The sequence below is a fragment of the Pteronotus mesoamericanus genome, unplaced genomic scaffold (genome assembly GCF_021234165.1).
Source record: "Pteronotus mesoamericanus isolate MK-2021 breed Mesoamerican mustached bat unplaced genomic scaffold, CSHL_Meso_final contig_20, whole genome shotgun sequence".
In the NCBI taxonomy this organism is placed as follows: Eukaryota; Metazoa; Chordata; class Mammalia; order Chiroptera; family Mormoopidae; genus Pteronotus; species Pteronotus mesoamericanus.
The window spans coordinates 21,578,454-21,601,015 of NW_026555085.1; the positions used below are offsets into that span (position 1 = coordinate 21,578,454).

The following is a 22,562-nucleotide window of genomic DNA, read 5'->3' on the forward strand; positions in this document are numbered from 1 at the left end:
AGTCTTCTGAATAAAAAATAAATCAAGACCAAACAATAAAACACCTTTCTAGGGACCCACTGAGGTAGTACTTGCTTTCTTTGCAGGTCAGCTTGACCCCAGAGGAACATTCTAAACAGCAATACAATACCCTAAGACTTGGCTCATTTTTGGTGGGAAAATGTTTGAGTACAATAGAGCTTCCTCTGACTCATTGTACTGGTTGACAAAGGCCTCTGCTGTGAAATTTCAATTCAGTTAATAGAAGAAGAATGTCTTTAATACACTGGGAAGGAAAAGAGTTGAGTTATGATTGCTTTTTGGCAGGAGGAGCTGCTCATGCCAACCTTTTGTCTCCTGCTCTACTCCCTTAAATAATACATAAGCTAGCTTGACGGGTTTTGTTCTTTAATTGCCCATCTGACAATGCAGGTAAGGGGCCAGGCTTTCCAGCCCAGTGAGGAGGTTGTCCATGTGGAGGGGTAGGTAGCCTGTTGTGGAGTTCATAACCCCGCGGCCGCATGAGCTGGGGACTCAGCGCTCAAGCAGAGGGAGGAAGAGCAGGGGGCTCGGGGGATTGGCACCCAGCTGCATTAGGAGGGTGTCCCTGCAGTGGGTGGCTCAGGGTAGTCTGGGTAGTGGAGTGAGGAGAGTTCCCACCCACCAGTGGGACCCATGAGAGTGGAAGCAAGGGTGGGGCGAAGGGAGCATATGTGGGGGTGACGGCCGCAATAGGAATGCGGTTACAAAGAGGGAGAGTGGGGGCAGGCACATGCGCCCTCTGGCGCCTGGGTTGGGAGATGCGGTGAGAGGTGGGCATGTTGGTTGCTGTGCCGGTCCCAGGCAGAGGCCTTGGTGTGGCTGGGGGTTGAATAGCTGTAGGTGGCCTGTTGGTGCGGGCAAGCTTCCTGCCTGTGCCATCCAGTACGAACACCTCCTGTTGCTGCAATGTAAGATCCTTGGGAGTTACGTGTCTGGCAGAAGTCGGGGCTGCGGGGCTAAGGGCAGACACCTGCTTTGATATCCCCAGATCCCACCCTGACAGGTTGTTTGCTTGGGCCTGTGGGAGGGGGAACCCAGCAGCAATCAGGCCCAAGCAAACACCCTCGCCCCACCTCTAAGATGAGGCCCCTGGGCAGCTGAGGGCTTCTGCTCTCTTCGGAGTGTCTGGGCACCCACAGTGCCCCCAGAACAGCTTGCGCCTCCAAGAGCCTCTTCTGCTTCTCCCAAACTTCCTGAGTCTGACTTGTGTTTTTCTTCTGGCCAGCTCGAGGCCCCCTCCTAATAAACCATGAAATTCAAATTGTGTAATTTCAGTGATTCTGCATATGAATTAAATGCTTACATTTGCATTTAAAACCGGCACTGCACAACATAAAGATGAGGGATAAAATTTATTCGAACATGTAGAATTTAGTTTTTCTTAGCCGAAAAAACTTTAAATAACAAATAAAAAACACTAGAACAAATTGACAGGAGTGAGGAAGTGGCCAGACTATGGAAGAAAGGAAAAAGCTTTATATGTATCTTTCATGCCATCTTCCCTTGAGCAAGGAAAACTGCAAATTATGTTTCCTATCCTGTCCTGCCCTTTTCTTCTCCAATCCCATAGAAACTTCCCTGGTTCCAGCCCAAAGCTACCTCATGGGCAGTTTCAACAGCCTCTTCACCGTCTCTCTGCTTCCTGTCTTGATGCCCTTCCACCTCAATGCTTTCTCTTTTAAAGACTGCAAGAGCAATCTTTAAAAATGCAGATTCTACTGCTGCCGTCTTTGGCTTGTGTCAATGACATCATAAAGTTTTAGCGGCCTCTCCAGCCCTCTCAGGTTTTCAGTGTCTCCCTGTGCTGCACTCGCAGAATATTTCTCAGTGCCCGTGCCTTCTATCCTGTGCTCTCTCGCTGTGTCCCAGCTCTGCTTCCTCCTGTTGCAAGTACTCACCCCACCTGCCCCGGACTTGTTATTAGCAGCATACCCTTCACATCTCAGCTCACCTGTAATGCCTTCTTGGATTGCTCCAGATAACGTTAGTCACTTCCCCTTCTCTTTTCTGAACTGAAATTTGTTGATTTATATTGTACCATATTTATTATATGGATTATAATTTTTTTTTGCATTTCTCTCTCTTTCTATGTCAATAGCAACTTAAAGGCAAGTTCTATTTATTTCTCTACATTCACTAATTTTTTTATTCAAACATTACTTGTTGGATGTCTAGCATGTCCTAACCACCTTTAGGCTGAAAATACAGTAAATAACAAAAAATTTATGAGTTCATGGGGCTACAATTTATTCATGGAGACGTAACCTTAACAAGTGAATTGTATGATAGGATAAAATCCAACAGAAAGGGGTGTTTTGAAGGAAACTTCATGGGTGTCTGATCTAGTTAGAGGAAACAGCTGGTATTCCTGAGAAAGAGATGTTTAAACAGATAGCTGAAAGACCACTATTAAGTCCACCAGGCAAAACCTGGGGAGAAAAATTCCAAGAAGATGGAACAGCTTGTGCAAAGATTGAGTGGTGGGAGACACTGGGGGACATGCGAGGAGCTGAGAGTGGGATGAGAGCTGAAATGAGATCAGAGAACTAGGTTTTAGGGCGAGATACTGTACAGCCAAAACCCAAGGAATAAAGAAAAACAGACTAAGCAGAGTTTGAACACGCTTCTCAGGGGTAAACATGAAAAGACATCTCGGGAGAGTGGGGGAATACTGGGATCCTTCTAGAATGCTGGAGGGCACCTTTCTAGAGGACAATGAAGTGAGGGGTATTATTGGCCTTTACTTTTGACACAACAGCTCTATTTCTAGGAACTTATACTAAGGGAATAATCCGATAGGGCGCTAAGACAGTGTCATTTAGACTTTGCACGAAAGAGAATTTCACAAATGGAAGGGCTGTTACTTCTAGTCTGAAGGAGCTCCTCTTAATTTTTCATTCTGAGTACACAAATCAATTTATTTATTTGAATAGAGATGTTTGTTTTTGCCCAAATTCATAACAGAGTATTGTACTCTCACAGCTTTTTCGGAGGTGGGGTTGGAGGAAGGGAGTGGGACCGGCACATTCCCTTCACTTCATCAAAAGAATCACAGTTTAATGCCAGTGGAAAGGCAATGCTCAATGATTTGGGTCCCTGGGGGAACTGAGGCCTGGTGGGTTTACTCCTTATGAGTCAAACATTGTTAGTTTGGTCAGTATGTTAGGTGATGCCAAAAATAAGACCATTTGTTAAAAAAAAAAATGCCCAGATTTTTTTAAAAAATGAATTCAAACCACATGTCCCAGTGGATCTTGTTATTTAAGGTGCTGTTCAGGAGTCACAAATCACTGCCTGTCCATGGCAAGTGGTTCGAAGTAATGTGACTTTGGAACACAGCAGTTGGACACCACATTGCTTATGCCTGCAAGTGGCAGGGGTCAGGTTTCCTGCCTCATACAATATGGTGCTTTTGGGAGATGGATTATAAGCCTTCATTTCTACAAATACGACTTTTTGAACATGATTAAATGGCGTTCCATGCTTTATGCAATGTTCTCAAGAACTAGGGCTAATAGTAGATCCAGTTATGTTAACATTCAGCATCGTGGGTCTCAACAAGGTGCCAGTGAATGTAAAAGAGCCTGGCTCAACCCTGGGATTGAACAACATGGATTCCACCTGCTTCCAACACATACCTAACCAGGAGACAAGAGATAAATTAACTTCTCCGAATCTGTTTTCTTTAACTGAAAATTGGAGATAATAATGGTATTCTCCCATCAGGTTATTTATGGAAATTACATGAGCTAATGCACCATAGGCCCCAAATAATGTCAACTGTCTCTATCCACAACAGAAATATGCCATAAGAGATGAAGTTTTCTAAATTACAATATCTTGAATCCACTGGGAGAAAAATGTTGTTATTTAAGAAAAGTGTCTAATTGTACACTTGAAATTCTTGCTCCAAGCAACCGTATCCTTTTGTGGCTAGCCAAACAGTGACAAAGAGTGTTACCGGTTTTTGAGCATGAAAGGAAGGAGGAAGCCTAGAAGGCATGGGGGTATGAGAAGTGACCAGGGCTAACAATACTGTCCTGGTAAGGGGTGCTGTAGGGGACAGTGAAGGCAAATTTGAAAGAAGCAAACTTTGACTAGACAGAAACAATGAACGGTTATCTAAGAAGAAGTCATCTCTTGATAGCCCCTGGCTCCATGATTTTCCAGTTGCACAGGCCTCCAAAATCCTCAAGAGTCTCCTTCTGAATAGTAGTCTCTCCTTAATCCATGAGGAATACATTCCAAGACCCCCAGTTGATGCCTGAAATTGCAGATTATACCCAACCCTACATATACCATGTTTTCTCTATACGCACATACCAATGATAAATTTTAACTTATAAATTAGGCACAGTAAGAGATTAACAACAATAAATCATAATAAAATAAAACAATTATAAATATACTGTAATAAAACTTAAGTGAATGTGACCTCGCTCTCTCAAAATATCTTATATTACTGTACTCACCCCTCCTGTGACGATGTAAGGTGACACAAAGCCTACAGGATGGGATGACGTGAGGCGAATGATGTGGGCATTATGATGTAGCGTTCAGTTGCTACTGACCTTCTGACGGTATGTGATGAGCACTTTACGGCTTCCCTTTGTCATATCCAAATTACCAGCGTCACTGCTCTTGCACGTTGGGACTGTTATTATATAGAATAGGTTGACTTGAACACAAGCACTGTGATCCTAGGACAGCTTACCTGATAACCAGGAGGGCTACTAAGTAACTAAGGGGTGGGTAACAGTATACAGTGTATGGAGTCTCTGGAAAAGAGATAATGCACCTCTCGGAAAGCACAGCAAGGGATTTCATCACGTTTCTCAGAGTGGCGTGACATTTAAAATATATGGATTTTTCATTTCTGGAGTTTTCCATTTAGTATTTTGGACATCGGTTGACCTTGTGTAACTAAAACTATGAAAAGCGAAATTGCAGAAAAGGGGAGACTACTGTATTGACAGGTCTGTCTTTTTCCTGTTGTTACTTGAAATCCTTCAAATGGACAGTTTGTGGAGGGTCAGTGCATAGATCCTGAGGGCGGAAATGCCTAGATTTGTAGCCTGATTCTGTCATTGTCTTAACTACGTGATCTTAGGCAATTTAATTAACCTCTGTGTTATGGGTGATAATAATTACATCCATCCCATTCAGCTGCTATGAAAGGAGCTAATTTGCATAGAGCATTTCACTACTGACTAGCACTTACTAGAATGCTGTTATTTTTCATAATGTTATTTCTTTATTCATCCTCTATTACCTAGGCGCTTCACTATTTTTATAGATGCTCAGCACCTGTCTGGGTTCTTTTTTCTTCTTAGCAAACTTGGCAATCAGGCTGTGATTTTGCAGTAACAGATTCCGACACTCTGAAATCTGCCACCATGATCCAAAGGTTAGCTGCTGAAATGAGTGCCATGATAATTAAACTGAACTGTCTATGTTGTCAAATGGAACACTAACATTTCTGCAGTGTTGAGGCTAATACCATTTGGGAGTACGAGCTATGGAGTCACAAGGACCTGGGTTCAAATCCTGACTCTGGTATTTCACAGCTTACATGAGCTTACACAACATAGTTTCCCTATGCCTCAGTTTGCTCATCTGTCAAATTGGGCTACAATGTCTGCTGTGCTAGACATCTTCTATGTGCTCCAACAGATGTTGCTCTACCTTTCTCCACCCTGTTCTGTGCCCCAAAAGTCATCAAAAAGCACCTTTGCCCTCTGGTTTCAATATGGGAGCATTCAATGATCAGTTCATATATATGACTCAAGGGAGGCCACGCATTGGTTCAGACTTCTTCCGATGCAGCTGTAATGTCACTGGTATGCACAAAAACTTGCACATGGAGGAAGTCTATATTTATAACCTGTAATAAAACATATTTCTTGATCCAATTGGCATATAAGCTTTATCTCCTCTTATTCCTCTGATGTATCCTCGTGCTGATGAAACCAAATTACTCACTCGTTATTTCCTGAACATGTCCATGCAATTCCCTACCTTCATTCCTCTGCTTCTGCTGTTCCCTGCCAGGTCCTGAATACACCTGACTAAATGCTACCCTTTGCGTGAGGACTGGCTCACATGCCTTCAAGGCATTCCCTTCCTCTACTCCCAAACACAGGAAATCAGTTTCTTGCAAGAACTCCCATATCACTTACGTGTATCATTCTTTCTGCACTTAATCACTTCCTACTTGCATTATAAATTCATGTTTTATTTTCCACATTGTTTTCTAACTTCTGTGGGGAGATGTCTGTGTTTCATTCATCCTGTGCCCCCCACCATTACTTGCCCACAGAGGCTGCTCAATAAACACTTCATGAATGATGTGTACGGTTTTTGTTTGTGAGTGAAGACCATTAGCTGGTTGAGTGACGTGAGCTCCTGTTAAGGATGTACTTACACAACAGTTTCTAACAAGAACTTCTTTTGGGTGTTCTTCAGCTATCTAAGTATTGTGCTTCCTTACAGTACAGCTCAGTGTGGAAGAAGGGGATGAGTAAATTCATCTTTAGTCTCTCTTTTGGATCATTGCTACTTATAGTTCATGACAAAACACTGTCTCACACAGCTCACTAGGGGTAACCCTGTGTGAATGATGATATTCCAGGACAGATGGCAGGCGCTGGGGGAGGGAGAAGTATGAAGGGAGAGTATAAATGGAAAATCTCACTCTCTGCCAACCAGGAAAATAGAATACATCCTCTAAGCTGATATCTTTGATTCCCCTCTTAACATAGGACACTCTGTGATGAATTAATGGTTATGCCTTGATAAATTCAGCTGATATATATTGATGTATTAGATTTGGGCTACATGTCCTGGCACTGCCATGTGCTTTGAGGGATACTGAGGACTGGAAGAAGGGTCTCTATCTCTATTTTATTGCTCAGGCTTATGTGATCTAAGCATTGCCATCCACAGCAAGGAGGCATATGGTGGGTTCATCATTTGACAACTCTCTCACCTAAAGCCTTTCATGAGTTGAAAGTATTTTAATATAATTTGAGTGACACTATGTGAGCCAGTTTCTCTATGCCTGAGTTACTCTCTGGGAGGAAAGAAGGTTCCTTTAAGGCAGCCAAGGTAAAAATAGCTTACCATAGACTTGAGTTGGGGCCAAATATTTTACCTCTTATGAAACAACTTTCAGTGGCTACTTGCCTTTCTGAGTCCAGACCAGCCCTTCTCTTCTGCCCCTCATCTCAGAAACTGACACTGGCACTGCTGGCCTTGGCCATTGGAGGGAAGTGCCGGAATGGTCTCAGATGCTATGGGCAGACTCAGAGACTCAGTGGGCCCGCTGGAGCTGCCACAGGCAGCGGAGAGGAGCAGGGTTGGTCACCACACACCCAGCGAGTAGAGTACCTGTCCCCCTTTCCCCTGCGTTTCCATTAAGCTCATATTTAATATCAGTTTACATAGTCTGTGACTTGGGAACAAAGAAATAAAACTTCACTTTTGCAAAAGTCACTTAATCTACTGGTAACCTTGATTTTGTCTGTCCTTGTTTATTTTCCCAGCAACCCATTTCACAGCATGGTTGGGAAGCTGGGCTAAAATAGGCTAACTTGCTTAGGAAAGTGAGGGCGCATGGTGAGCATGCAAAAATATTAGGCTTCATATATGAAACTCATCACTTGCCCTTGTGTCTCAATGTATTAACTCCTTTAAAGCAGAGCATACCATATTTTGTCATGTATAATGCACTCTTTTTTGCCCACATTTCTTAGGGAAAATTAAGGATGTACATTATACATGGGCAGTACTGATTCTGTATCTACATAAATGTTTTTAATTCTTTTATTTATGCTTATGCGTTAAAAGTGTAACTCTAGAAAGCAATAACAATATCCATATGCAAAATAATACCCTGGAATATGATCAGTGGTTTTGTTTCTAAATGTAAATAAATAAAAATTAAACTAAAAAATTAAAATGAAAGAATTTTTTTCCTTAAAGTTTGGGCCAAAGACATGGGTGCGCATTATTATAAATGGCGAAATACGGTACATTTGAATCCTCCTTGATTTCAACCTAGCACAAAACATGAATATATACTTTACTTCTATTAAGCTTTTAGTACTCTCTAATGACAATATCCTAAAGAAGGAATTTTTACTACTAACTGCTCTAAATCAGTCCTCTTCCTTTGTTACACCTGTGTATTTTTTGTGACCGTCCCTCATCCCTCAGTCCAGCACCAGCTGGTTCAGGAGAGAGGACCGTCCATGTGTGAGCCAGCAGGCCCAGCTGTGAGCCCTGAATTCGGAGTTGCTCCGGACGACCTTGGTGCCCCTTTGCTTGTGAAGGTGTTTTAGTCACAGAAGAACAGACATCGGCTCTCGCAGCTGCTCTTGTGGCCATGTCCAAAGGGAAGTCATTCTAAAATAGAATCAAAGGGAATAACAAATGGTCTGTCTGGTAGACTATTCTGAGGGGCAGGAGGTTGGAGGATTCAAAAATGAAAGTCTGTTATTGAGTATAATGAGAAGCATATGGAGTTTAAAGTTTGGGGTGTGATTTTAACAAAAAGGCTCAATTGGCCAAGTTTATGGCTATTGTGCCACCTGGAAATATTAAACACATAAAATTGTCAACATCAGATACAACTTAATGAGACATATTTATACTAAATATGTTTAGTATATTTACTAGTAGATTTTCCATTGATCTCACATTCAATTTTAACTGGAAATCCTGTGTATATATTACAAACTTGTTTCAGTATCTGTGCATTTGGATGTCCCTCTGTTTGTTTGAGCCGGCAGTGTTCCACAGGCCTAAATGTGACTAGGCAATATCTCTCAGAATTACAGGTAACTATTCTCTGCTTTTTCTCATTTGTCATTATCAGAAGGTCATCATTGTAAGTGCCTTATAAGGAGAGCAAGTCCTGCTAGTTGGAAGGCCTCTTCACCTACACCTTGATTGGTAGGGCCATGGAAGCCTGGGAGTGAGATTGTGCATCATCCGATTATTCTGCTTTCTAGAGGGAGAAGACTCCAGGAAATCCAGGAGGTATGTGAGGAGAAGACCAATCCAGCACCTCAGAGGGTCCCACACTCTGGTGACATTCACAAATCTTGTAAGTCATCTTTTAGTACCTGGGACTGTTTGGGTTGGCAGGAACTTCCAGGTCGAGTGTCCTGAGCCCAGACCAGGACTTGTATGAAGCCCCTATGGGTCCTGACCCCTTATTCTCATTTTGGTGACACTCTTCAATCTTCTAAAATGGTTGAGTAGATGCCCTGAGGAACTTGGGGAACTTCATGCCAATGGGGCCTTGGGGCCTGGCCCTAGTTCAAGAAAGGAGGCTTGGCAACCAGATCACCTCCACAGTTCAGCACAGTATTTCTGACATGGAACTGCATGAGAATGGGAAGCCAGTGTGGGGCTGACACACTCATTCTGAGTGATTCAAATTGTTTATACAGACAAGGCCCTGGCCAAAAATATTTGTCCTCCTCCACCCACCCACCCACACTAGGAGTGGCCCTGGAAAACAATTGAGAAGAAAGAGAAAGAAATGGGAAAGTTGGAAGAAAATAGGGTGCCAAGTTGACAAAGGACCTGAAAAGAATCAAGAAACCTCACTGAGAAGGATTTTGGAAAATGTCTAGTAATAATACTACATAATTAATGATAGCTAATAAACAGTACCCATAACATAGCCAGGCACTTAAGAATTTTGCATATACTAAGTTCTTTAATCCACAAAACCCTAGATGGTAGAAGTTATGACCACCCCAAATGACAAAAGAGAAAGGGGGAAGGAAGAAACAGAAGAAACGAAGGGAGGAAAAGATTGAAGACTAGAAAAATTAGGCAACTTTCCCAAGATCACACAGTAGCTAGGACACAGTAGGGTTGCAGTTTGGACTTGTAGGGTTGACTCTAGCATCTATGGACCAAAACACTTGGATACACATGTCTAATAAGGATTTTTAAGTTGTCAACTATGTGGTGTAGGATATGATCACTTCCCATTATGCCCAATATTCCACTAAACTTTACTATATCCATCAATGACTTATTTTTTAAATTTTGCTTTGTTTAGAAACCAGTAAATTGGCCATTTCTTCTTTAGATCTAGAAAGGGAAAAAGTAGGAATGCCTGGGCAGCAATAAACATGTGACTATAAGACTTTCTGTCATCCAAAGAAATCTTTGGGAAGGGCTATATATCAGTCAGGATACTAACAAGAAAAGAAGGTATCCTTCAAGGGTTAACTGAGAAGAGTTTAATTGGATAGGGGGCCAAAGTTAAGGATAAAAGCAAGAGAAAGTGAAGCCCTCAGGGACCAGCAATAGAGAGAAGCCTTTATACGCCTAGTGTTTAAGGGGCAGGAGAAAACAGTATTACCTGAATGCACAGAGGGTTTGCAACCTTGGAAGACAGACTGTCTTCCCAGACTGTAGGATGTAGAGCCATGGCAATACAAGAAAGAAGCAGAAGAAATAAATATCTCTTCTTCTTTCTGTTTCCACTCTCTGATTTCCTGAAGGTGTTTCTTCCTTTAAATTGAACTTATTGGGGTAGCATTGGTTAATATAATTATATAAGTTTCAGGTATACAATTCTATAGTAGGTTATATATTGTACTGTATGTTTACCACCCCAAGTCAAGTCTCCTTCCATCACCATTTAGCCCCCCTTTACCCTCTTCAATCTCCCCATAACCCCTTCCTTCTGACAGCTGTGAGTCTGTTGTTAGTTTATTTTGTTCATTAGATTTCATATATAAGTGAAATATATGGTACTTGTCTTTCTCTGACTGACTTATTTCACTTAGCATAATAGTCTCCAGGTCTATCCATGCTGTCACAAAAGTAAGATTTCCTCCTTTTTTACAGCTGAGTAGTATTCCTTTGTGTAAATATACCACAGCTTTTTTTAATCCACTCATCTATTGATGCTTGGGCTGCTTCCAAATCTTGGCTATTGTAAATAATGTTGCGATGAACATAGGAGTGCATATATTCTTTAGAATTAGTGTTTCGGGATTCTTTGCATATATTACCAGAAGTGAGATCACCAGGCCATAAGGCAGTTTCATTTTTAGTTTTTTGAGGTAACTCCATTCCACAGTACTACTTTCCACAGTGGCTGCACCAGCCCTCATTCCCACCAACAGTGCACAAGTGTTCCCTTTTCTCCACATCCTCACCAGCACTTGTGGTTTGTTGACTTATTAATGATAGCCATTTTGGCAAGTGTGAAGTGATATCTCATTCTGATTTTAATTTGCTTTTCTCTGATGATTAATTATGCTGAGCATCTTTTCATATGTCTATTAGCCATCTGTACATCCTCTTTGGAGAAGTGTCTATTCAGGTCTTTTGCCCATTTTTTTAATTGGATTGTTTGTTGTGGTGTTGACTTTTATAAGTTCTTTATAAATTTTTTATATTAACCCCTTATCAGACATATTATTGGAAAACATGTTCTACCATTTAGCAGATTATCTTTTCATTTTGTTGATGGTTTCCATTGTTGTTCAAAAACTTTTTAGTTTCATGTAGTGCCACTTGTTCATCTTTTTTTTGTTTGTTTCTCTTGCCCAAGGAGATATAGCAGAAAAAATATTGCTACAAGAAATGTCCAAGATTTTACTGCTTATGTTTTCTTCTAGGATTTATGGTTTCAAGTATAACATGTAAGTCTTTAATCCACTTTGAGTTTATTCCTGTGTGTAGTGTAAGAAGGTGGTCTAGTTTCATTTTTTGCATATATCTGTCCAACTTCCCAACACCATTTCTTGAATAGACTTGTTGATTTTCTGTCTGGAAAACCTATCCATCAGTGTTAACGAGGTGTAAAATCCCTAACTATGATTCTATTACTGTCCATCTCTCTCCTTATGTCCATCAAGATTTGCTTTTCATATTTAGGTGCTCCTATATGAGTGGATAAAAGTTAGCAAAGGTTATTTCCTCTTGTTGGATTGCTTCCTTTATCAGTATGTAGTGTCTTCCTTTGTTTCTAACTATAGCCTTTGTTTTAGTCTATTTTGTCAGAGGCATGTATTGCTATTCCAGCTTTTCTCCCCTTCCTATTTGCATGAAATAACTTTTTCTATCCTTTTACATTAAGTTTGTGTGTATCTTTCATTCTGAGGTGGGTGTCTTATGGACAGCATATATATGATTCTTATTGTCTTATACATTCAGCTAAACTATGTCTTTTGATTGGAACATTTAAACCATTTACATTTAAAGTGATTATTGATAGGTACATATTTATTGCCATTTTATTATTTTAATTATGTTCTTTTGTTTTCTTCCCTCTTTTTATTAGAGAAGGCCCTTTAACTTTTTTTGTAATACTACTTTGCTGCTAATGAACTCCTTCAGCTTTTTCTTGTCTGAAAAGCTCTTTACTTGCCTTCAATTTTAAGTGAGAGCCATGCTGGGTAGAGTAGTCTTGGTTAGAGGTCCTTTTTATCACTTTGACTATTTCATGCCAATCCCATCTGGCCTGAAATGTTTCTGTGGAGAAATCAGCTGACAGTCTTATGGGTGCTCCTTTGTCTTTCTCTTGCTGCTTTTAGGATTCTCTCTTTGTCTTCAGCCTTTCCAATTTTAATTTTGTTGTGTCTTGATGTGGGCCTCTCTGGATTCCTCTTGTTCAGGACTCTTTGTGCTTTCTGGACTCTTGTGTCATTTTCTTTCACCAGGTTAAGCAAGTTTTCAGTCATTATTTCTTCAAATAAGTTTGATTCCTTGCTTACTTTCTTCACAATCTGGTGCTCTTATGATGTGAATGTTGGTACACTTAAGTTGTCCCAATGGTCTCTTAATGGAACTACCCTCATTTTTAAATTTTTTTTCCTTGCTCCTCTGATTAAGTGTGTTTTGCTATCTTGTCCTCCAAATGACAGATTCGATCCTCTGCTTCATCCAACCTACTGTTTATTCCTTCTAGTGTAGTCTTTACTTCAGATACTGTATTCTTCACTTCTGGTTCTTTTTTATGGTTTCCATGTCCTTTTTCATGCTACTGTAATGCTCACTAATTTCCATGAGCATCCTTATAACCATTCTTTTGAACTCTATTCTGGTAAATTGTTTGCCTACATTTCATTTAGAGCTTTTTCTGGAGATTTATCCTCTTCTTTCATTTGGGACATGTTTTTCTGCCTCCCAGTTTTGGCAGTCTCCCTGTGCTTGTTTCTATGCATTAGGTAGATCTATGACTGCCAGTCTTGGTAGGATGGCTTTATGTGTACTGTGGAACCAAGTAGTACAGTGTCTTTGATCATCTGAGCTGGGCTCTCCAAGAATGTCCCTTGTGTGGATTATGTATTTCTCTTGTTGTAACTGAGTCTTGATTGCTGCTAGCCCATTCATGTGTAAGGTCAACTTTCAGGCTGGCTGACTGTAAGGATCAACCCTGACCACCATGTACAAGCTATTGTGTAGGTGCTGACCACTCAGAGTGGAATTTGTCCCAGGAGGGTCTGGTACCTGCTGAGATATCTCTTTGAATATGCTGTTTGTGAAGCTAATTGGATCCTGCTCTGATGTTGTCTGAAACTGGCCTCTGGGTATGTCTGTCCTGGGCCTCTTGGAGAGACTCAGGTGCAGTCCAATATCAGATGGTACCTGTGACTAGCCCTGGGCAACCTGTTTGAAGTTACAAAGTGATCCACAGTTAGTGGTTGCCTCTACTGGGCCTGGGTGTGCGTGGGAAGGAACAAGCTGCACACTAAACTGGCTATTACCAGCACTGGTCCCAGGGCCAGGTCAGCAAAAGTCCCAAAGCACCCTGAGATCTCCCTCTGTCCTTCTCTACCTGCCAATTACCTGTAAGGCTCAGTCACTGAAAGGGGCTCTGACGTTACCAGAGTTGCATAAGGTAGGTTCTCAGTGAGTCACCAGGTAGGAGCAAGTGGTGTTCACCAGATTGATATGGGTTCAAACTTGTTGCCAGTGCTGGGTCTGAGGTGACTCAGCAAATGTCCCAGGGTATATTAATTATAGCTGTTCCCTGCAGGGTGCTTTCACACCTTGTGGGGGAGCGGGGCCTCAAAAAGTCATCAGGATGAGGCCAGCTGCAGCTGTTTCTATTGGCCAAACCCAACCAAGGAGCCAGAAGGCAAGACCCTGTAAGGGTCAGCCTCCAAGAACACAAAGTAGTCAGAGAAGTATGAAGAAGAAAAAGTGAATAAAAATAACTAGTCCATGGACTGGAACTTGCACAAGTCCTGGAATTGGAGGTTCCAGAAAATGTTCCCATGTTCTCAAGGAGGGAGACCTCAGCTGATACATAGGTTACACTTGTATTCTTATATTTCTACAGTGAATGTGTGTGTTTGTGTGTGTTTCTGTGTGTGCCTCTGCACGTGTTTGCATGTGCCTGTGTGTTTCTGTGTGTGTGTGTGTGTGTGTGTGTGTGTGTAGAAAGATGGTAGTTTGGGTATAAGTTCAGGCTCTGTCTAGGTTGGGCCTCAGATGCTTCTGTGTTTCACCAGAAGTCCAGATATACCTAGATATACCTAGGGAGACTGAATTCTGTGAAGGGATGTGCTTGGCCAACTGCAGGCACCTGTGTACATCCTGAGGTCTCCTCTTGCACTGCCCTAGTCAGGGTGCAAACCCCAGGGCTTGGCCCAAACCATCTGGTTTCCTGAGGCCATGGCCAAGCAACACTCACCTCTCTGGTGTTTTGCCACCTCTGGGCTGGGCCCACCCTCAGAGTGCACATTCCACTCAGATGCCAGTGATACTGATGAGCAAGGCACCACAGACCATTTCTGACTGTCAGTCAGCGTGTTCTGCAGAATATTGCACAAGTCATGTAAGGGACACTATTTTATGACTCATTCTTTTAAAAAAGCATATAATAAAAATTGTAATCTTAACATGTCATGTAAGTAATATATGATTCTCATTGGACTGATTCTTTCAGAAAAGTGAAATCTTCATTGAATATAGTGGTTGCTTTTATAGTTTCACTAATCTTAAGACAAAGAGAACTTTGGGGGGACTTCTTTCAGAATAAATTTCTCTTGCATAGGTTTTTATTTATTATCCTAAAAGTTCAATGATATGTACTTGTTTGGATTTTAAGCAATGTCATTTGAAATCAGAATTGCGATCTTGTGGAGTAGAGCCTACATTATATTGATCACAATAAACCATGACTGTCACCTTGTGGTTTTCTTTCTACCTTGTAAACCTGAAAATTGGAATGGAGAAAATAGTTACCAGATTTTAGGAAACAAAAACTGTTATTAAAGCCATGGCAACTCATTTGCAAGAGCCTATTTTACCAGAAAATATCAGGTATATGCTGGTCATCCTGTCATGGAAGGCACGGATGAAGATTCACTTCTCGAGGATGGAGGAATGAAGGACTTAGATGGCTGAGGGTGACGTGTTGATGTGGATTTTGTGTGGGAGGCTTAGTCCAGACTCCAGTGGCAGTACTGGGGTCTTGTGGCTTTGCTGAAGCCTTCTAGAACTTTCTGCTATTACTTTAATCCATGCGAGTGGGTGTTTCGTTTGATTCTGATCTGAACTGCTGCTTGATGCAGTGAAAAATACACGATAATGTGGCTAATGTGATGTTCATAACTTTGTGGCATAATGTCATGCTGTACTGTGTGTGATCTGCGAGATTATCTTAAAAATGCTTGAAGTGTCCATTCATTCTTAGCTTTTTCAGAAAAGGAGTGTTGGCCCTTTGGATTATGGATTTTTTGCCTTTAAAAAAAAAAAACCCTTGCCTTTCAGTGCTCTTTATCCTCTTGGCTTCGGCTCTGTGGTTATTTTAAGGTCACTGCTACCCAAGTGCTGCTCAGTGAACTGACCCAGCTTCTTGGTATCACCTCTCAGGTCCAGAGACCTCCCAGGGGACAGGGAGTGCAGAGCAGGCCAGAGAAGCTGGAAGAGGGGGGATGAGAGGACCAGGTGTTCTGAACTGCCACCCCTCTACCACCACCCACATGAAGGATAAATTACAGCAAGTGTACCTTTCAAGGCATTGCTGAGTGCCCAAGATATTAAGGCAATCCAGATGGACAAAATCCTTAAAAATAAAAAAAAAATTAAAAAAAAAAACAGAAACGAGCATGGAAGCCAGGGCTGTCCTGGGAGCCGATGCTTCCTAAACACAAGTCCTCTCAGACAACGTCTGCAGATAGAAAAACATCAGTAAAACAGAGAGGTCTCTTTGCCTCATACAATGTTATCCCCCGCCCCCCACCCCAGAATGTGAATGTTTTGTGCCACACAAAACAGCAGCTTCTACAGACACAGCAGTGAAGGAATTCCGTGGTGTACATGGAATGCATTCACCCCAGATTCTCACTCTTGGCTCAGTTTGGTCATTTGTCTGCCTTAGAAGTCCTAATTACATGAGTCTCCTTGATCTTTGTGCACAAAACACTATACTAGACAAAGACCTGGAGCATCTGCCTCTGGCACCCTGGCGCTTCACACAGAGCCTGCAACCGCTTCTGAGAATGGGAGCTCCCTGCTCGTGCTCTCTAGACTCAGCTCATCTGAACCCCGCCTTGTTCTCTTCTGTCAGGCTATTTCCACTCCTCTTCGGCTAAAGCCCTATGTTTACTGTAATATTTCCTGTTTGTTTGGCATGAACATGTAGTTCTATTAATGTTTAAAAACTAATTTTTAGAGGGATGGGAAGGGAGGAAGAAAGAGAAGTAGAAAAACACGAATGTGAAAGAGAAAATTCAATGAGTTGCTTCTCATACACACCCTGACTAGGGACCGAACCCACAACCCAGGCATGTTTCCTGACTGAGAATTGAACTGGCAGCCTTTCACTTTGCAGAACAATGCCCAACCAATTGAGCCACTCCGGTCAGAGGAGGTTCTGTTAATTTTTTGTAAGAATTTGTTTCCAGTTTATGGAGTCACATTTATTGAATTGCTTATCTCTCCCTTTACCCCACCACAAGCCATGTTGTTTTTAATCTATGATATTATCAAATGTGAGGTGTTTATTTTTAGGAATATATATAATACATAGATCAAGTTTAGGTAGAAATACAGAACGAAAAATTGGAGCATTGCAGATGAAGGACCATGGGCAGGAGAATGGGAGGTCAGGCTTGGGTCTACTCCTGGTGGGGAAGCTAAGCCTGAGGACCCCCCACCCCTATACAGTCAAGACACCTGAAGAGGTCCCATTAGTGAATGGTTAGGCCTGGAAGAATCTGCAATGCCATAAAAGGCACCAAAAAAGAAAACTGTTGGTGGGGAAAAAAATGATGATAACGACAATAATATCCACTCTAACAATCTGCAGTTAAAGGCCCGTTCTTTCAGGGATCTGAGATTCCAATTCATACCCCCACTCACTTAGGGAGGCCCCACACCTAGAAACAGAAGTGACCCCAGGATAGTGGCACTCTGGTACACATGTACATCCTCTCTGGAGAGAAATATCCTCAGTCAAGTCTACACAGGTTATCCAAATATGAGCTTACAATGAAAAGATTACCAAATGTTTAGGAAACAAGACACCACGAGTGAGACTCAGCAGAATCACAAAAAACAGTTGTAGAGCTCTGTAAGATTTCAGATGTTGAAATGATCAGATACAGAACAAAGAATAATTATCCATGAAATGCATACTTACGGAGAGAGTGCCTATTTTTATGTATGACATTTTAAAATAATCACTTTCCAGTTAAAAAGACAGAACCAAAATACTAGACAATAATAACACATATACTTTGTTATTTGGGAGCAGAATCAAAATAATTTATTTTGTATACATCTTTGTTAAGTTATATAAAACATTTTAAAGATAAACACTAAAAGAATAAAAATAGAGTATATAATGTATAAACAGTATGGTGAAAAGAAATAAAAAAATGAGGAAAAAAAGAAACAGATGAAAATCATAACAAAGAGATCACAAAATAAGATGGCAGAAATAAATATAAATTTATCAATAATCACAATAAATATATACCAAATTTTTACAAACCTCAAAAATAATGTTCTAATTGTGAGAGTCCCTCTGCCCCCTCTGTGTGTGGCCTTGGAGGAGACCACACAGATGGTGACGGTGACGCAGGAGCACTGATTGCTTTTTCCCACACCCTGGTTGGTCCCCTGGCAGTCAGTCCCTCAGGACCAGCCACCATCCCAAGATGTCTGGCCTGAGGCGGCCATGAGCCATGTCTGAGGCATTCATCTTGGTGGCAGATTACATGGAGGATGTTCCTCTATTACAGCATCTCTTACAATGCTTGTGCATGAGGCTAAATCTGTATTCAACATTAAAAAAAAGAAAAAAAGAAAAAGGAACATGCTTCAGAGGACCAAGGAAAGCTGAGGAATGGAACCTCTGTTTCCAAGGAGGAGATTCTCCACACAGGTGAGAGCAACTACCAGACCACCCAGAGTGCAAAGAACACTTCAGAATTTGAGAGCAAATCTCACTGTAGAGCAGATGATAGAAATGAATAGACAGCAGATCTTTAAAAGGTGGAAGGACTAAATGTTGGCTATCCAGAACATCAGAAGAAAGAAGAAAACTTTAAATAATCTTCTCTTCTAAAAATTCTCTGAAAGAGAGAATTGATATTTTAGTGGAGCAACTTAAGAAAACTTTCCCAGAGCGTTTACACAGATTTTAACACAAAGAAAAGCAATGCTTTGCAGATGCTTTCCCCTTTCGTTCTTAAGATATTACTTCTAATAAAATGGAAAAGGACAGCTTATCCAAGTTTTTAGCAGAAACAAGAAGTAGAGCCCACCCCATTTTAATGAACTCTCTTCAGTTCCCAGAGATTTCAGCAGCCACCCTGTGCATCCCAGAATCAGCCTGAAATCCATGACCAAGCGTGAGGCTGCCACCAACTGGCGGACCATGTTCATTTCCCCTGTTGTCCACTTAAGCATAATTGGCTTTTGTATTTTGAGCGCTTAATTTTTGGAAGTTTCCTCTTTTTTGAAACAAAAGCTCAAGTCTACAACCATACTTTAAACATTCCAATGGACTGCCTATTACTATTTTTCACAAAATAAATAGGTGTTGGAGCTCAATGGAAGCCATTTCTGATATCTAGTAACCACTAGATGATTTGAGGGTCCTTGTAATATAAGGTAAGAAATTCAGCTCAAACTGGCTTACATCCAAAATTTGAATTTATTTGCTTCTGCAACTAGAAACTCAGCTCTGCAACTGGTCTCGAAGACCCCAGCTCTCAAGTAACATGCAGCAGGACAAATGGGGAGTCATAAAGCTAGGTTCACTTTGTTGTTCCCTTCTCTCACACTCAGCACTCTCAGATTCAGAGGTAGATTTTCCCCAAGGAAGCATCAGGATTGTTACAGGAAGAATGCAAAGAGAAAGAAGCAGACACTGTTCCTCTTTTTAGTGTCTAAATATGTTTGGAAATCTCAGGACAGAGATTGTAAAAGATAGCTTTGGATCTGCAAAAGCAGAGAATTTCTGAAAGGAGAAAGGCTTTTTAGAATCAAAAGAGCTAATCCCTGAAGGAGTCAGGGGATACGGTCTGTGTCTTAACAATATGCAGGAGAGGAATAGTGGCTCCTGGCCACGCAGACTAAGTTAGGATTGTCCATATGTGGAGTTGGGATGAGGGGAGGCAGGGATAGACCACGACCAGGAAGAAGGTTGGTGACCCCTGGAGAGAGAAGTGTACCTGGAGGGACTTCCAAAGAGAAAATGGGGTCAGCACTGGGAGACTGCCCAGGCCTCTGCTCCAGCAGGATTAGAGACTAAGTACCTGGGTGGAATCTCCCACTGGAAAACAACAATAGAACAGCAACAAGTTTTAAGAGCATTGATTTCCTGGAAGAAAGTAAAAGATAATTAGGACAAAAGATACAATAGAAACATGACTTAAAGATGGCGGAGGAGTGAATGGAAGTCACACTGACCTCCTCCAAGGACCAGTCTGGAATTACCACTATATTGTGGAGATATCACCTGGAACAAACAACTGAACAATAGCGAGAGAGGAGCCTTGTAAACTCAGAGACAGAAGAATCGGCTCTAGCACAACCTAACTGGTAAGGAGTGTGGAAGAGACTTGAGAAGGCGGGCTGGAAAGAAAGAGAGATGAGGAATCAAGATGGCAGAGAAGTGAGTGGAAGTCACACTGACCTCCTCCCAGGACCAACCTGGAATAACAACTAAATTGTGGAGAAATCACCTGGAACAAACAACTGAACAATAGTGAGAGAGGAGCCTTGTAAGTTCAGAGACAGAAGAATCGGCTTTAGCGCAATCTAAGTGGTAAGTTACAGTTAGTACAGATCTCACAGTACAGATGCGAGAAGGCAGGCGGGGCACCCACAGGCGGCAGCACCAGAAGGATATTAAAACGGCCAGTTGGATCCCCCTGAGAAGAGCAGGATCTAAACCAAAAGCGGGGATCTCTAGCCTACAGCACCAGAGCCCAAAAGTACACAGAAAACAGCCAGCTGCGAAGAGTGGCAGAGACAGGCAGCTGGAGACACAAAGAGCCTTTTAAAGGGCCAATGCAAAATTTTTATTTGCAGCCACTTGCCCTGGTCTCTGGCAAAGACAGAGGCAGAGTGGGCTAGATACACCTGAGGAGAGACTGGAGAAGGAGGCTTTGGGGAGACAACTGAGAGAGTAGCTGGCCGGATCTCAGTGCTGACTCATCCCCTGTGCAGCAGCAGCCATTTTGCTCAGGCAGAGACTACTCCCCCTGAGCAGCACCAATGTCAGAGAACCCAATAACCCCACCCCCAGGTGGAATTCCACCCCTCCTTGTGCTGTCTAAGTAATCTACTGAGTGCAGAATGGCAGCCACAGATAGTAGATCCCTGGCTAAAGGGCATGTGGAGAGGCCTGAAGACACTTGAGGACAGACTGGGGATGGAGGCTTTGGGGAGAGAATGGTTAGAGTAGTCAGCCGGATCCCAGTGCTGACTCCTCCCCCATGTGGCCGCAGCGAGAGAGGACCCAATAACCCCGTCCCCAGAAGGGACTGTGCCCCGCCTGAGCTGTCTAAGGCATCCTGCTAAGTGCAGAGTGACTAGATTAAGAGCTGAAGGAGACAGCCACAGACAGTAGATTCCTGGAAGTCTCAAACAGACTGCCTAAGGTCAGACAGGGACAACATCTCACATCATCAGAGGCAGATCCAGAAAGTAAAAACAGCAGTCTCCTACCATAGAAGTTCACACCACAGGGTCAGGAAATCAAGAGAGATCAACTTAAGAATCAGACGTAAAAGAGAAGAGTCTCACAAATAATAGGAAGACAAAGAAATATGCCCCACTAGAAGGGAAAGGAGGAATCCCCACAAAGAGAACTAAATGAAATAGAGTCAAGTAAACTATCGGATTTTGAATTCCAAACAATGGTTCTAAGGAAGCTAAATGAGCTCAGTGAGCTCAGAGAGAATTACCAAAAACTACAGGGAAACTACAAGGAACTTACTGCAAACAATTTCAGCCTGAAAAAGAACATAGAAACTATCAGGAAGACACACAAGGAAATGGAGAATACAATTTCTGAATTGAAGAACACAGTAGAAGGAATCAAAAGTAGGCTAGTTGAAGCTGAGGACCGAATCAGCAAACTGGAGGACAAGGTAGAAAAAAATCTCCCAGAAAGAGCAAGGAAATGAAAAAAGACTCAAAAAGAATGAAGAGGCATTGAGGGAAATGCAGGACAACCTGCAACATAATAATATCCACATAATAGGGATACCAGAAGGAGAAGAGGATGACAAAGGGACAGAGAACCTGTTTGAAAAAGTCATGATGGAAAACTTCTCTAATTTGAGGAGAGAAAAAGTCACACAAGTCCAGGAAGCACAGAGAGTCCCATTCAAGAGGAATCCAAAGAGGCCCACTCTAAGACACATCATCATTAAAAAGACAAATGTCAAAGACAAACAGAGAATCCTAAAGGAAACAAGGGAGAAAGAGGTAGTAACATACAAGGAGCCCCAATATGGCTAGCAGCTGACTTCTCAACAGGAACACTACCAGTCAGAAGGGAATGGCAAGAAATATTCCAAGTAATGAAAAACAAAGGCCTGCAACCAAGACTGCTTTACCCAGCAAGGTTCTCAATTCAACTGGAAGGCAAAATTAGGAGTTTCCCAGTCAAAAGAAAGCTAAAAAATATACCTCCACCAAACTAGCACTTCAAGATATGCTAAAGGGACTGCTTTAAGAAGATGAAGAAAAGGAGTGAGAAAGAGAGGAACACAGGTACAAAGGAAAAAAAATGAATAAGTACTTATCAATAATAACTGTGAATGTAAATGGACTAAATGCTCCATTCAAAAGACATAGGGTAGCTAAATGGATAAAAAAACATGACCCACACATATGCTGCCTGCAGGAAACCCACCTCAGAACAAAAGATATACATAGACTGAAAGTAAAGGGATGGAAAAAAATATTCCAAGCAAATGGACAGGAAAAAAAAAGCAAGGATAGCAATACTTATATCTGACAAAGTAGATTTCAAAACAAAGGCCAGAAGGACAATTCATAATACTCAAAGGAAGAATCTATCA

The 22,562-nt window shown here is 41.8% G+C and overlaps 1 pseudogene; it reads right to left on the reverse strand.

Annotated features, from left to right (window-relative positions):
• Window positions 1-520: 520 nt before the first annotated feature.
• The window catches only part of LOC129066827 (ankycorbin-like), a 34,688-nt pseudogene continuing 12,646 nt past the window's right edge, over window positions 521-22,562 (reverse strand).